The sequence below is a fragment of the Balaenoptera borealis genome, assembly GCF_965194805.1.
Source record: "Balaenoptera borealis genome assembly, chromosome: 11".
Classification (NCBI taxonomy): Eukaryota; Metazoa; Chordata; class Mammalia; order Artiodactyla; family Balaenopteridae; genus Balaenoptera; species Balaenoptera borealis.
Genome location: NC_138868.1, coordinates 91,943,271 through 91,960,419, shown reverse-complemented (window position 1 = coordinate 91,960,419; position 17,149 = coordinate 91,943,271).

Here is a 17,149-nt window from a genome sequence, read left to right as displayed (position 1 = left end):
ACTTGTTTGGAGTGCTGTGGTTAGCCAGTCAGCAGCTGTCTGCTTCTTCAGGAATTGTCTCAGCTACAGAGATCTGCCTTGCCCAAGACCACCCCCCTCTTTCTGGGATGGCACATAGCCATTGAGTGATTGATGCAGGAGTATAAAGGTCTGGCTATCTCCACCCAGCTCAGAACAACTCTAGAAGGCAATTCTACTCCAAAGCTCCCTGTAGGCCCAGCTGAGTCTCTCATTGATCCTGCATCACAGATTGAATTTCTCTGCTTAATCATATTTCTTTTCCTTCCCACAGTTATTGAGCCATATGAGACTCTTTAATAAATATTCTGCATGCTAAACTTTGCCTGAGTCTGCCTCTTGATAACCCAACCTGTGACACAGAATTTTTTAATAAAAGCTAAAGAGACAGAAGAAATATTTGCAATTCATATAGCTGAAAAGAGATCGTAAGTAAAATGTATAAAGAATTTCTACAAGTCATTAAGAAAGGTAAAGAACCAATATAAAAATGTGCAAGAGATTTGAACAGTCAGTTCATGAAACAGAATATGCAAAATAACCAATAAAACTAAGAAAAGATGTTCAACCTTATTAACCATCAGAGAAATACAAATTAAAAAAACACGATGAGATAACATTACACGTCCACCAGAACGGTTAACATTAAAAAGACTGTCATTGGGAAGTATTGGTGAGGATATGGAGCAAGAGGGAGTCGTGTACACTGTTGTTGCTAAAGTTGATGTAACCACTTTGGAAACTGAAACAACAGATTGGGATTATTTACTAAGGTGTATGTATACACTATGATCAGCAATTTCACTCCTAGATATACACCCAGAAGAAATGTGGGCATATGGTTAGAAGTCAAGATAATGGCTATCTTTTGGGTGATGGGGAAGAGGCACAAAGGGGATATTTGAGGTGCTAACAATGTTGTATGTGGCAATTCACTGTGGTATACATTTATGTCTTCTGCATTTTGCTGTATGTGTGTTAAATTCCACAATTGAAAAAAGGTAAAAGAATTGACTGTGAAACCTAAATAATAATGATAATAATAATATTTTAGTACTGGAAGCATGAAAAATTTTCCTCCCAAGTGAATCAGAGAAATAATGGAGACTATGGGGAAGTGGGCAGAATGTCCATAATGTTGTCAATACTGGAGGGGAAGAACAGGTAAAAAAGTGATAATCACATTAAGGCAAGAACTTTATTTTCCAGTGTTACATCAAGGTGATGCCACATCACTAAATTACAGCAGGTTTCAGCATCTCAGATTATATGTCAGTAGAAAGAAGACTGGTACAGTTATTCTGTTTCCACGGATAAGTTATTTATTCTCTGAATCATTGTATCCTTGTTGCTAAAATGCTAACAAGACCCATCTCATGTTGTTATTGTAAAGAATAAAGAAAATAAGGTACAGAAAGTGTCTGCATACCATAGATACTAGATGATAATGGTTTCTTTGTCACCACATCCCTCTCAAAATATTGTTACATTGTTGGCTTGTTGCAGTGGGCATTGGGATTGATAGTCTTATCAAATCCCTCTCTGCCATGGAGAAACGATGTGACTTTAGAGGTATATTCTAATTCCAGGGTTGGATTCTGATTTGTCTAATTTATTCATGGAAATATCAAACTCCTTGCCAGTGACTGGTTCAAGAACCAAGGTTAAACTTTCCAAGGCAATGGGATTTCTCTGAGAAATCCAGCTTGAGAATGAAGATGACCAACAGCAAAGAGACACTTGTGGGGAAACAAAGCTTAAATCTTACTCACAATACACCCGAAGCAGCCTCTTCCACTTCTCAACTTCTGGTTATATTAATATAAAATTTCATATTTCTTAAAACCTATATGGGTTGGAGTTCTATCATAGTCAAACTATTCCATATGATATGCTCATATTGATTTATGATCAAAATCGTTAGATCTTCTTTATATGAAATGTTTTAAGCCCTGAATCTTTATAATTGATTTGGAAAAAAGTGTTATGTGACTATTATATACCGATTAATTTTAGTCAGACAGTTCTGATCTGTTTGGAGTTTCTTTCCTAGAACTCATATTAGCAATACCTCTTCACAAAGTCCCAGGTTCCAGAAAAAACAAAAACAAAAAAATCCTGCATGTGGCAGTAGCCTTCCCAACACAAAATAAGTAGGGTCCTGTTCCCTTCTCCCTTTGTAATAACTTATCACTCTGTATCTCTTTGTCTCTCTGCCTTTATTGCTCTGTGCTGCTATATCTGTCTCTGTCACTTCTTCATCTCTTGTCCCTTTGTCTATCTCACTCGTGTTTCTGCATCTCTCTGTCTCTATCCATCTGTCTCTTTCTGTATTGTCTTTCTTGGTCTCTTTTCCCCTGTTTTTATCTTCTTGCCAGCACAGAGAGACTTTAATTTTCTTGCCAAGAAGTATTGATAATTTTTTGGAATAGTGAGTGACTCGTGTGTTTCTGACTATTCACTTTTCTAACCTAAATGGTTGCAGTAGAGATTATGTGAAACAACATATAAAGTGCCAGGTACATGGTAGGCACTAAGTTAAAGGGATTCACCATTTCCCTCCACTTTTGAATTCTTCTTCCTCTAGATAACCAAAAAAATGTGCCATGTTTTCTCCTCACTGAATAATTTGCCGTCTGAAATGTGGGGGACTCATGACTGAGCATACTTTGTGTTTCATTTCTCAGTTATTGTGAACTCTTTGGAGGCTTGGCTGTACTCTTCTAAGGTACTTCTCATTCCCACTGATTAACGTATCTTTCTCTTTTGTTGTGATGTTAAGTTCAGAGGAGAACAGTGGAGTAGACAGAATATGGTCTTTGGAGCAAAATACTCTCATCTTTCCTCTGTCCAAGTGGTTTGTGGACTATTGTCACAAACATATTTTCTTTTTTTCTGTGATTTATCTTGTCCTCAAAGTTCTCTCTTCATCATGTACTTCCACATCCAGGTCATGGGTTTCATTAAAAGATTTGTCATCTTGACTTAGAAACCTCTTTTTTTAACCTGTCTTTAGAATCTGTTTCTTTTAGATACTGTATATCCTCTAGTGTTGAATTCTAGTAATGAGTTCCATCCAGTCAAATCTCAAGAGAATTTATAATATTTTTAGTCTAATATTAAAATAACAAATATATTTGATATATGTAGTCTATTAGTCTATGCAGTGATATTAGGACAATTCATTTGTTTAATAAATATGCATTGTGTGATATTATATATCTATAAATATATATGTATAATATAATAAATAAAATAAATCTCCTACCATGTGCTAGTGCTGGCTGCTGTAGTGCAATTGTGAATAAGATAAACCTAGTCTCCTCATTCTCATGGGGACCACTGTACTGGGTTGGATAGTGTTTACACCCCCCACCCTTAAATTCATGTCTATCTGAAGCCCATGAGTGTGGCCTTATATGGAAATAGGGTCTTTACAGAGCTAATCAAGTTAAAATAAATGTTATACTAGATTAAGGTGGGTCTTAAATTCAATATGACAGGTATTTTTATAAGAAGAGGGAAATTTGGACAAACGGGGGTAATGCAGAGAGAAGATGGACAGAGGAAGAGGCAATGTGAAGTTAGAGGCAGAAATTGGAGCCATGTGTGCTCAAGCCAGGGGATGCCAAGGACTGTCAGCAACCACCAGAAGATAAGGGAGAAGCATGGAATGGATTCTGCCTCAGAGACTCTGGTAGGAACCAACCATGATGACACCTTGACTTCAGACTTCTAGCCTCCAGAATTGGGAGAGAATACATTCCTACTACTTAAAATCTACCCATTTTGTGGTTATTTGTTACAGCAGCCCTAGGAAATTAATTATATACAGTGTCCTTCCTAAGCTCTTTTCTTGCTAATTTTCCTGTTGTTTTTTATGGAGGAGGTCTCTCCTCCACAGTTTTCCTTTCTGTGGTACCACTCTGTCCACTTCTAAAGTATTATCTAAGCATTTACCTTCATAGCTCTGAGCCATTTGTTTTATGTCTTCAGGATCATGATGGTAATTCATTTATTCTTGTTTACCATGGGATGCGTCCTTTGCCTGCCAGTAGCCTCTGAATTAGAATCATAAATCACAGTCTGGAAACTTATTCTTTGATACCATCTATTTAATCAGCATCAACTATATCCCTATCTTCCACCCCCAACCTAAAGTATGACCTTCCACAGGAAGAAAAACACACCCTATTTTTTTAGTCCTTCAGTGATGCACTCATTGCATGTGTTCTTTTGAAAAACGGCTTCCCATTTAGTATTTAATTCAGTTTGACTTGTGCCCCCTGTATTACCTTTTTTTCCTCTGAAGAAAATGTATGTGTACTGATGGTGGAGAATATTTTTTTCTAATTCTCTTTCTCCTTTCTTTCCCTTTAATAATGTTTATCACTGAGATGAGTACAAAGTCAGCATTTAGTACTAATTGGGTGACTGATTTGCTTTGACTCTTACTTTTTTCCCAGGGGAGTTTGGGGAGTAGATGGACATACATTAATCAGAATGCCCTTTGGAAATCCCTGGCCAGCTCCTAACGATGTTCAGAACTCATGAAAATATTGAATATATTGAATATATTGAATATTGAATATATTGAAAATATTGAATATATTGAAAAGTCAACTCCTAGATTTTGCCTCTAAGGGATTTTGGATAACCCTCTTGGGAGGATCCAGGTTATGACTATTTTCTCCACCACATAGTTTAGGGTCCCTGGAGGATACCTATATTGGGACTTAGGGTCTTCTGAGAGTCCTATGAAGTCAATATTGGTGTAAGTGATCCTCAAGGGAGAAGCTCTGTGAAAGCCTGGCTTCTCGGGATATTTGACTTGAATTGAAAGTCCGTGTGCATGTGCAAAACTGTTGTCAGTCAGCACAGTTCTTCATTTGGATTAAAAATTACCCATCTCTGAGTGGTTCTAACTGATTCTCACCTGCCATTTACACCAGAAGATTTTCTTATTAGTTATTCAGATACTAGGGTTTAAAAAATTAAGTTTCTTTGTGTTAAGCTCTGGCAAAATTTGTAAATTGCTCTGAAGATATTTACTTTTCTTGGTGAAAATTCCCAAAGGAAGTATAAACTTAGAGGTGTAGATTGCTTAGTTGAAATGTTTGATTTTTGAAGAATTACATCCAAATTTTAGTGAACATAATATGATTTGAGTCTTAGAGAAATCGTAGTAACTTCTAAGCATTAAGAAAAGTCAAATACAACATGATGGAATAGCCACAAAGATATTATTGAGTGCTTGATTTTTAACACACAGTTTGGCTGAAAGCTATTTCTAGGTAATAAGAGAAGCCGGTTAGAACACCTACTACCAAATTTAAGAAGATTAATGGTCTCAGGCAACCAATATTTTTGTGTGTTGTCATTTGTATGCTGTAATAGTTATGAGTTAGACTGTATTGTAAGAGTAGACAATGAAATGGAGCAATATTAGTCAAACTAACCATATACTAAATTACTCTTTCTGAAAAATCATTTATATCATGGATCTGTTTATGCAATTAATAGTTATTGAGTATCTTAGTCTGTTTGGGCTAGGATGACTGGTTGGTTTATAAATAGTGGAAATTTATTTCTCACATTCTGGAGTCTGGGAAGTCCAAGGTCAAGGTGCAAGCATGGTCATGTTCTGGTGAAGGCCCTCTTCCTGGTTCAGAGCTGGTACCTTCTCTATATGTCCCTCTTGTACCTCTCCCTCCCTCCTTGATGGTGTCTCTTTTATAAGAACACTAATCCCACTGATGATGACCTAAGCACTCCCAAAGGCCCCACCTCCTAATATCATCACATTGGGCATTAAGATTTCAACATACAGATTTTGGAGGGACACAAACATTCAGACCAATAGAATTGAGTGCCTTAGAGATGTAAGTACTGTGATAGTTAATTTCAATGATACAAAGATGTATGATTTGGTATCTACTTCCATGGGTCTTACAATCAACCTAGAGGGATGATAAAGCAATGCAAATGTAATGAATATTTCTCATTCTTTTAGGCTTCCTAGAATCCAAACCCTCTTTAATTCTTCTTCAAGGAATTTTTCACCTTGTGAAACTTGGTGGGAGCTAGAGCCTGTCTCTCACCATAGAATCTGAATATTCCAGACTCATTTTGCTAGCCAGCGTTGCACCTAGAGTGTGACAATGTCATCTGGTACATATTAATTAGGTGCTACCATGCTGGACAGAAAGATTCAGGAATGAGATAAATTATCTGGTGATTGTTCCTATAATGTTGAGTTCCTCATGAAGCCATGCAGCTGGCAAGACTCAACATCCATGACAAGGGCCAGTAGTGTCTGTGGGTCAAGATGAGACCCCTGGAGGTTGGTAGTAACATCAGTGATGTATGTATTCCCCAGAAAAGTTTTATAGTTGGATTTGGATATTATTTCTGGTTTCTTAGCTCCTGGCCTGATTCTTCAGCCTTCCTGGCAATTCTAATAGTACTCAATTTACATTTTTGCTTAAATAATCCAGAGTTAGTTTTTATTTATTAACAAGGCTGAATGGTTCTCTCTCTCTCCATATAATTCAGTTTGTAAAAAGTGTTATAAGGATAGCAGAAGAATGAGGTTACTCTAAATGGGGTCCTTTCAATCTACCTCTGACTCTAAAGGGCATGTGGCAAATGTTTATACCAATGTTAATACCCACTGTGGTATAAACTTTGAAAGGTTGGGTTGTCTATTCCAGCACTGTACAAATGGATTTTCTTCATTTATAATCTGTCACCTGCAAAGTTGTGTAAAACCTTGTTGGATCTACAAATTATTCTAAAATACTTTCAACCTAGACCTCTCTGGGGCATAAGGAATTTAATACATGGATCATACTTTAAACATACTTCGTGACACTTTTGCCCTATAATGGATCTGGTGAATTGGTTAGCTTGATTAACACAGAGAGTGAAAACAGATAATTCAAGTTAAAAAGAATAAAAGCTATTCTAAGCCCAAATTAACCACATTTCTATTTTGACCAAGTAAGTAGGCAATTGTCAATGTTTCATGTTCCTTTTTTTTAGGCTGCTTTGATCCAGTAGAAAGCTGGGCCAAGGACAGATAGCCTGGATATTCTGAAGTTGTGGAGGTCATTCTGCCAAGCTTCACTGGCAATAAAGAATGCCAAAATACAAATTTCTGCCAAGTGCTCTGTCATGTTCTCTAGAAGGTGGAACTAACTTCCAAACATGCTGATTCAATTGCAATCATCCATACACATTTGAGGTTCTATAGTGCAGTCTTCCTATAATATTTGTACCCTGTTAAACATTCACTCCAAAGTATAGTCTTATTAGCAACCTGGAGAAAGAATTACAGGAAGTAGCCAAATAAATGCATACTCTTCTCCAGTTTCACATTCTTTACTTTCATTGGACTTTCCAAGAGTTTAGAATTAATCCAAGTCATGTATTCAAATTGGAGATATTCTCATCTGTTTTACACACACTGAACAATGGATTTCAATTCAGCAGTGGTTTCAGAGCATTTGCCTTGTGTCCAGGCTACACAAGTACTCAAAAGACTCTTCTGCATCAGTCTGAGCAAAGATCAGCCATTACAAAGAATTGTATTAAACTCCTTTGGAAGGCCGCTGGCTCTACATATAGTCAACGACTCACAAGTACATTTATTGAACAATGATTGTGAAATTTTGTCACCTTCCCTCCTACTCTCCCTTAAAATGCCCTTAACCTACACCTATATACTATGCAATGCTGAAAACTCATCATCTGTTTAGTCAAGTGTTGATCTAGTTCAGTATATGTGGTCTGTTCATTTGGGTTAATATTTTAAGTTGTAGGTTGAACGGTAATTGAGGATAGATAATGTATTTATTTAATCTGCCTTGGAATATGTCCTTCCCTTGGACAACCTTAATTGAGGATGATCTATCTATTCTCAGTCATACACTTTTGACATGGATCCACAAAGAAGGCAGTTGGACTTTTTTGGTAATTAATTTTTTAAATTGAAATACAGTTGATGTACAATATTATTTTAGTTTCAGGTATATTGATACTACATAACAATTTAACACATATATATATTACATATGAAATGATCAACACAATAAGTCTGGTAACTGTCTCCATACAAAGTTTTACAATATTATTGACCATAATTCTTATGCTGTACATTATATTCCCATGACCTATTTATTATATGACTGGAGGTTTGAACCTCTTAACCACATCACCTATTTCTCCCACCCCCCTACTCTTCTACCTTATGACAACCACCTGTTTGATTTCTGTATCTGTTCTGTTTTCACTTTGTTTTCTTTGTTTTGTTTTTTAGATTTTGTTTTTTAGATTCCACATAAAGACAATTATGTGTTATTTGTCTTCCTGTGACTTATTTAACTTAGCATAATAACTCTAGATCCCTTCATGTTGTTGCAAATGGCAAGACTGCATTTTTAGGGCTTAGTAATATCCCATTGTATATGTATATATCACAGCTTATTTATCCATTCTTCTATTGATGAACACAGGTTGCTTACATATCTTAGCTATTGTAAACAATACTGTAATGAACATAGTATTGCATACATATTTTCAAAGTAGCATTTTTTATTTCTTTGGGTAAGTATCCAGAAGTGAAACTGCCAGATTATATGGCAGTTCTATTTCTAATTTTTGAGAACGTCCATATGTTTTCCATAGTGGCTACACCAATTTATATTCCCACCAACAGTGCATGAGGTGACCCTTTTCTCCATATCTTCACCAACACTTGTTATTTCTTTTCTTTTTGATGACAGCCATTCTGACTTATGTGAGGTAGTATCTCATTGAGATTTTGATTTGCAAATCCATGATGATTAGTGATGTTGAGCATCTTTTATGTGCCTGTTGGCCACCTATGTCTTCTTTGGAAAATGTTTGTTCAGATCCTCTGCCCATTTTTTAATCAGGTATTTTTTTTAATGTTGATTTGTATGAATTCTTTGTATATTTTGTATATTAACCCCTTGTCCAATATATTATTTGCAATATCTTCTCCTGTTCAGGAGGTTGCCTTTTTGTTTTGTTGATAGTTTCCTTTGATGTACAAAAAGGTTTTAAATTTGATTAGATCCCATTTGTTTATTTTTACTTTTGTTTCCCTGGCCTGAAGAGACGGAACTAAAAAAAAATATTGCTAAAACTGATGTCAAAGAGCACACTGCCTATGTTTTCTGCTAGAAGTTTTATGGTTTCAGGTTTTACACTTAAGTCTTTAATAATCATTTTGAGTTTATTGTTATGTATGGTGTGAGAAAGTAGTCCAGTTTGATTCTTCTGCATGTAGCTGTCCAGTTTCCCAGCATTATTTATTGAAGGGACTGTCTTTTCCCCATTGTATATTCTTGCCTCCTTTGTTGTAGATTAATTGACCATAAGTGCATTGGTTTACTTCTGGCCACTCTATTCTCTTCCATTGATCTGTCTGTTTTTGTGCCAGTGCCATATTGTTTTGATTACTGTAGCTTTGTAGTATAGTTTGAAATCAGTGTGCATAAAACCTTCAGCTTTGTTCTTCTTTCCCAAGATTTTTTTCACTTTTTGTGTGTTTCAATACAAATTTTAGAACTATTTATTTTAGTTCTGTGAAAAATGCCTTTGATATTTTGATAGGAATTGAATCTGTAGATTGCCTGTGTAGTATGGTCATTTTAACAATATTATTTCTTCCAATCCATGACCACAGGATGTTTTTCTGTTTGTTTATGTCATCTTCAATTTATTTTATCAATATCTTATAGTTTTCTGAGTACAAGTCTTTTACATCCTTCGTTAGATTTGTTCCTAGTTATTTTATTCTTTTTGACACAATCGTAAATGAAATTGTTTTCTTAATTTCTTACTGTGATAGTTTGTTGTTAGTGTATACAAATGCAATAGATTTCTGTATATTAATTTTGTATCCTGCAACTTTACTGAATTCATTTATTAGTTCTAATAGTTTTTTGGTGGTGTTTTTAGGATTTTCTATGTATAGTATCATGTCATCTATAAGTAGTGACATTAAGCCAGACATTCTGGGGGTAGCCCTCCTGGTGCAGGATCTTCAGACTGGGGAGTCCAATTTGGAGCTCAGACTCCTTAGTACTTGAGGAGAACTTCTGCAATTGTGATTATCTTCCCATCTGTGGATCACCTAACCAGGGGTGTCAGTCTTGACTATACTACATCTCTGCCCCTCTTACCTATCTTGTTGTGGATCCTTTTTAATATGTTTAGCTATAGGAAATCTTTTCTTCTAGTCTTCAGGTTGTTCTTATAGATAGTTGCTCTGAAAATAGTAATTTTTGTGTGCCCATGTGGGGAAGTGAGCTCAGGATCTTCACTCTGTGCTTCTTGGCTATTCCTCTTGGTAAATAATTTTTAAAAAGACATCATCACACCATATACATCCATATAAGTGTAGTTCTATTTAATTTTCTTAATACTGTATAAAAATAGATGGAATTTATAAAGAATGATTTGACAGTATGAGGTGTAGGTATAAGAAGTTAATGAGAGATAAGTTTGAAAAGTTGGATTTGTTCCAGTTTAGAGTTATTTTTTTTAAGATTATTTTTATTTTTATTTTATTTTATTTTTAGTGAAATATGTTTGATTTCAAATGTTATATTAGTTTCAGGTGTACAGCATAGTATTTCAGTATTTTTAAAGATTATGCTCCATTTAAAGTTATTGCAAAAAAATGGCTGTACTTTCCTATGCTGTACAATATATCCTTGTTGCTTATTTATTTTATATGTAGTAGTTTGTATCTATTAATCCCATACCGCTTTCTTGTCCCTCCTTCTTCCCTCTCCCCACAGGAAACCACTAGTTTGTTCTCTGCATCTGAGTCTTTTCTGTTTTGTTATATACATTTATGTTATTTTTTACAGTCCACAAATAAGTGATAACATAGAGTATATGTCTTTCTCTGTCTGACTTATATCACTAAGCATAATACCCTCTAGGTCTACCCACGTTATTGCAAATGGTAGAATTTTATTCTTTTTTATGGCTGAGTAATATTCCATTGTGTGTGTGTGATATATGTATATACATAAACATATATACATATGTACATATATATATACATCCCATATCTTCTTTATCCATTCATCTGTTAATGGACAACACATGGGTTGCTTCCATATCTTAGCTATTGTAAATAATGCTGCTATGAACATTGGTATGCATGTACATTTTCAAGTTAGTGTTTTTGGTTTTTTTCAACTATATACCTAAGAGTGGAATTCCTGGATCAAATAGTAATTCTATTTTTAGTTGTATAGGGAACGTCCATGCTGTTTTCCATGGTGGCTACACCAATTTACATTCCCATCAACAGTGTGCAAGGATTCCCTTTTTTCCACATCCTTGCCAACATTTGTTATTTGTAGATTTTGATGTTAGCCATCCTGACAGGTGTGAGGTGATATCTCATTGCGGTTTTGGTTTGCATTTCTCTAATAATTAGTGATGTTGAACATTGTTTCATATGCCTGTTAGCATCTGTCTCTCTTCTTTGGAAAAATATAGACTTTGGTCTTCTGTCCATTTTTAAATCATTTTTTATATTGAATTGTATGAGTTGTTTATATGTTTTGTATATTTACCCCTTATTTGTCATGTCATTTGCAAATATTTTCTCACATTCAGTTGTTTGCCTTTTTGTTTTGTTGATGGTTTCCTTTGCTGTGCAAAAGAGTTTAAGCTTAATTAGGTAGGTCCTAATTATTTATTTTTGCTTTTATTTATTTTGCCTTAGGAGACAGATCCAAAAAATATTGCTATGTTGGTGGCAAAGAGTGTTCTGCCTATATTCTCTTCTAAGATTTTTATGGTTATAGGTTTTACATTTAGGTTTTTAATCCATTTTGAGTTTATTTTTGTATATGGTGTGAGGGAATGTAATAATCTCATTGTTTTACATGTGGATGTCCAGTTTTCCCAGCACCACTTGTTGAAGAGACTGTCTTCTCCATTGTGTATTCTTGCCTCCTTTTTTGTAGCTTAATTAACCATAGGTGCATGGGTTTATTTCTGGGTTCTCTATTCTGTTCCATTAATCTATGTATCTGTTTTTGTGCCAAAACCATGCTGTTTTGACTACTGTAGCTTTGTAATACAGTCTGAAGTCAGGTAGTGTGACACCTCCATCTTTGTTATTTTTTCTCAATATCGCTTTGGCAATTCAGGGTCTTTTTGGTTCCATATCAATTTTAGGATTATTTGTTTTAGCTCTGTGTAAAATATCATAGGTATTTTGATAGGGATTGCGTTAAATATGTAGATTGCTTTAGGTAGTATGGCTATTTTAACAATATTAATTCTTCCAATACAAGAACACAAGGTATCTTTCAATTTCTTTGTATCATCTTGAATTTCCTTTCTTAATATTTTATAGTTTTCAGAGTATACATCTTCCACCTCCTTGGCTGAGTTTACTCCTGGGTATCTATCTATCTATATATCATCTATCTATCATCATCATCTATCTATCATCTATTTATTTATCTATCTATGACATGACTTTAAATATTGTTTTTGCTTTCTCTCCTGATAGTTTATTATTAGTGTATTGAAAAGTGACAGATTTATGTATATTAATCTTGTATCGTATAACTTCAATGAATTCATTTATTAGTTCTAATAGTTTTTCAGTGGAGGATTTGGATTTTCTATATGTAGTATCATGTCATCTGCAAACAGTGACAGTTTTACTTCTTCCCTTCCAGTTGGATTCGTTTTATTTCTTTTTATGGTCTAATTACTGTGGCTAGGACTTCCAATATTATGTTAAATAGGAGTGGTGACAGTGGACATCCCTGTCTTGTTCCTGACTTTAGAGGAAAGGCTTTCAGCTTTTCACTGTTGAGTACAATGTTAGCTATGGGTTTCCTAAATGACCCTTATTATGTTGAGGTTTTTCCCTCTCTACCAACGTTGATGAGAGTTTTTAAAAATTTTTTATCATGAATGGATATTGAATTTTGTCAAATGCTTTTTCTGCATCTATTGAGATGCACATTGATTGACTTGCAAATATTGAGCCATCCTTACATCCCTGGATAAATCCCACTGGGTCAATGGTATATGATTCTTTTTATATTGTTAGATTTGGTTTGCTAATATTTTGTTGAGGGTTTTTACATCTATAGTCATCAAAGATATTAGCCTGTATTTTTATTTTTCTTTTTTTGTAGTGTCTTTGTCTGATTTTGGTATCAGAGTAATAATGGTGGCTTCATAGAATGAATTTGGAAGTGTTTTGTTCTCTTCAATTTTTTGGAACAGTTTGAGAAGCATGGGTATTAGATCTTTTTTATATGTTTGGTAAAATTCTCCTGTGATGCTGTCCAGACCTGGACTTTTATTTATGGGAGGTTTTTTAAATTATAAATTCAATTTTACTAGTAGTGATCAGCCTTTACAGATTGTTTCATCCTGATTCAGTCTTGGTAGATTGCATGTTTCTAGAAATTTGTCCATTTCTTCTAGGTTGTCCAGTTTGTTGGCATACAATTTAATAGCATTGTCTTATGATTTTTCTGCATCTCGGTGGTATCAGTTGTTATTTCTCCTCCTTCATTTCTTATTTTATTAGGGTTCTCTCTCTTTTCTTCCTGATGAGCCTGGATAAGACTTATCAATTTTGTTTATCTTTTCACAAAACCAACTCTTGTTTTCAATTTTTTTCTATTTTATTTATTTTCTCTCTGAGCCTTATTATTTCCTTCCTTCTGCTGACTTTTGGCTTTGTTTGTTTTTCTTTTTCTAATTCCTTTAGCTTGTAGGTTAGGTTGTTTATCTGAGATTTCTGTTTATTTTGTCTTGACAAAGACCTATATGACTATGAACTTCCCTGTGAGTACTCCTTCTGTTGCACCCCACAGAGTTTGGAAAGTTGTGTTTCCATTTTCATTTGTCTCAAGGTATTTTCTGATTTCCTCTTTGATTTCTTCATTGAAACATTGATTTTTTAGTAGCATGTTTTTAGTCTCCCTGTGTTTGCACTTTTTATTTTTATTTCTGTAATTGATTTCTAGTGTTATACTGTTGTGGTTGGAAAATATGCTTGATATAATTTCTAACCTATTAAAGTTGTTGAGATTTGTTTTGTGGCCTAGCATATGATCTATTCTGGAGGATGTTCCATGTGCACTTGAAAAGAATTTTGATGGAATGTTCTGTAGATATCTGTTAAGTCCAACTTGTTTATTGCACCATTTAAGATCACTGTTGCCTTATTGATTTTCTGTCTGGATGAACTGCCCATTGATGTAAGTGGGGTGTTAAAGTCCCCTACTATTATTGTATTATTGTCAATTTCTCCCTTTATATCTGTTAATACTTGCTTTACTTATTTAGGTGCTCCTGTATTGGCTGCATTTATGTCAATGAATATAATAATCTTCAGTCAGCCCTCTCTGTCCTGCCTCAGGGGCAAGCCAGCCCTTCCACACTCTTCTTGAGTGGATTCCAGGCCTTCCCACAGCCTTCCTGTTAGTCCCAGAAACCCTCCAACCAGCTAAGAGGCCTTGTCTTCCCTGCATTGAACCCCAGGACTGGGGTGTCCAATATGTGCCTTGAACTGCTCACTCCCCAGGGAAAATCTCTGCCCATGTAATCTCCCTTTTTCTCTGAGTCCTTTGGGAAGAAAAGTCCTGACCTGGTCACTTTCTTCCTTTCCTACCTAATTATGTGTGGATTTTTCTTACAGCTTTGGTTGTACAGAAGTCTTTCTTCCAGTTTACAGTTGGTTTTCAGTAAGGATTTTTCCACATGTAGATGTATTTTTGATGTGTTCATGGTGGGAGGTGAGTTCCACATCTTCTTACTCTGCCATCTTGATCCAAAGTTGAGAGGTCTTGATTTTTATATAAAGGAGTTTAGGCATCATTGCATAGGCATATGGAAAATGTTCAAGATCTTTGAAGAAAGGATTGACATAACTGGAGTTGTGATTTGAGAAGCTCAATCATGCATCCAAGTGCAGGCTAGACTGGAGAAGGGCTGAGTGTGGAGGTGAGAGGCAATAACGCCTTATTACTCTTGACACTGTTCTGAATTGCAGAGCTGAGCATACATGACCAACAGTCATATTGTTCCAGACATTTCCAGCTATGTGTCCTTGTTATTGCTCTAGGACTGAGAAATATTAGTTGCCTACAAACTGAAACAAAAAACTGTGTTCACAGTTTCAATTTACCCATGGAAAATCAGGTAGTTAAATTTGGTGAATTGAGAATAAGGTTCTGATGAGCCAGAGAACATTACAGGGGATTACAATGAACAGTGATTAGGCTTCTGTGCTATACATCTTGCATGCTTATTTCTAGCTCTACCTATACCTCCACATGGCTTAAATATACATTTAATCACTAGGGTTTCACATAACCAAAGATTCACAGATGGGAGAATTCAAAACGGAGAAAGCACCAAAGAATTAACATTTAAAGACATGTGAACAAGTGAAGAAAAGGCCTTCCCATCTTTTGAGGGAGAGGTTCTCATTTTCACAGGTTTGTGAGATTATCTTCAGATGCAGTAATAGACTGAATAAACAGGACTGGGTAATTGAATATGACAGTGTTGACTTTTACCTGAACCTTGTGCTCCTATAAAGCAGCTAATGGTAAGACATGCTCCCATCATCCTGTACCTATGGAAATGATTTTTTTTTTTTTTTGCAAAGGATTTCTCTTTCTTATACAGCTTAGATAAGACTCATGGACACCTCTTCTGATTACCTATCAGACACGGACCTTCCAAATTCCCATTCTTTGACTCATAAATGATTAGCTGAGCTGTTTGTACCCATTGGCCAAACTATGTAGTGATAAAAGCAGCTTTCGGCCTAGATATATCTGGATCCAAGTGTTAATAATTGTTGACCTTAAGCAAATAAGTTACCCCCTTTAGTCCTCAAGTTTATTCAGCTATGAAATAGGCATAATAGTAACTACCTCACTGCTTTTGGAGGATTGGAGAAAATAAAATGTGTGTAACACAGTGCCTGCAACATGGTAAGTGCTCAATAAATGGTAGCTGTTATTACTAATACTGAAGCATCAGTATTATTCACAAGCTCTGATAGATGCATAGAAGAATTTTCCATTTTGCCAGGATCTGCTAAAAACAAAAACAAAAACAAAAAACAACTTGCTAACTTGACTTGATTGAATTTTAGTTAAGCTTCTCTCTTTCTCCCAGGCCCTTAAACTTTGACCCATCACCAGACTGAGCCAGGAGAGAAGCCCATCCTTAATGTTGTGAGCATTAACTGACCACAAAGAAAACATTCCCTGATCAACTGTCCCATTAGTTCACTCCTTCATCCCACTTACCCCTGTCCAGTTCTTTCTAGCCCTATTCACTCCTCCTTATAAACTAAAGCCTTTTTCTGCCTGGCTTTTGAGACACATGCAGACCTCATAGTCAGAGCCTTCTTCCTACTGCAATAGTCCTCTGCAATAGTGTCCCTATTGTTATAGCCCTTTAACTTCTCCCAATCATCCTTTCAAATAAAGTATCTCTTTACCTAAGTGCAGACTTATTTTTTTTAGTTGGCAAGTAGGATATGGAGAAAGAAATTATTGACAGAGCCTGCAAAGAAGTTACTGCCAACCTTGTTCCCCTCCTTGCTAGAAATTCCAACCAAAAAAGGGAAGAAATTAGCACAGTGATAACTCAGTTGGACAACCTGCTACTGTCATAGAATCTTTTAATTAGAATGAGTCTTGGGGATTAACCCTCAATTTGCAAACGAGGAAGCTATGGCCCCATGCATCAATTTTGTATTGCCATGTAACAAACCACTCAAAACTTAGTAGCATTAGACAGCAAGCAATTATTTAGTTCAAGATTCTGGTGGTTGGCAAGTTAGGTTGGCTCTAGGTTTTCAGCTCTGTGAGACTGGCCTGGGCTCACCTGTGGGTCTGTGGAGGGCCTCAGCTGCGATGGCTTACCTCTGCTCCACGTGGTCTCTCATCCCCAGCGGCTAGCCTGGGCTTGCTCACATGGTGGCTCTGCAGGGTTCTAAGAGATTGAGTGGAAGTGTGTACAGCCTCTTGAACCCTAGATTCAGAACTGGCATCATATTGCTTCCAATGTATTC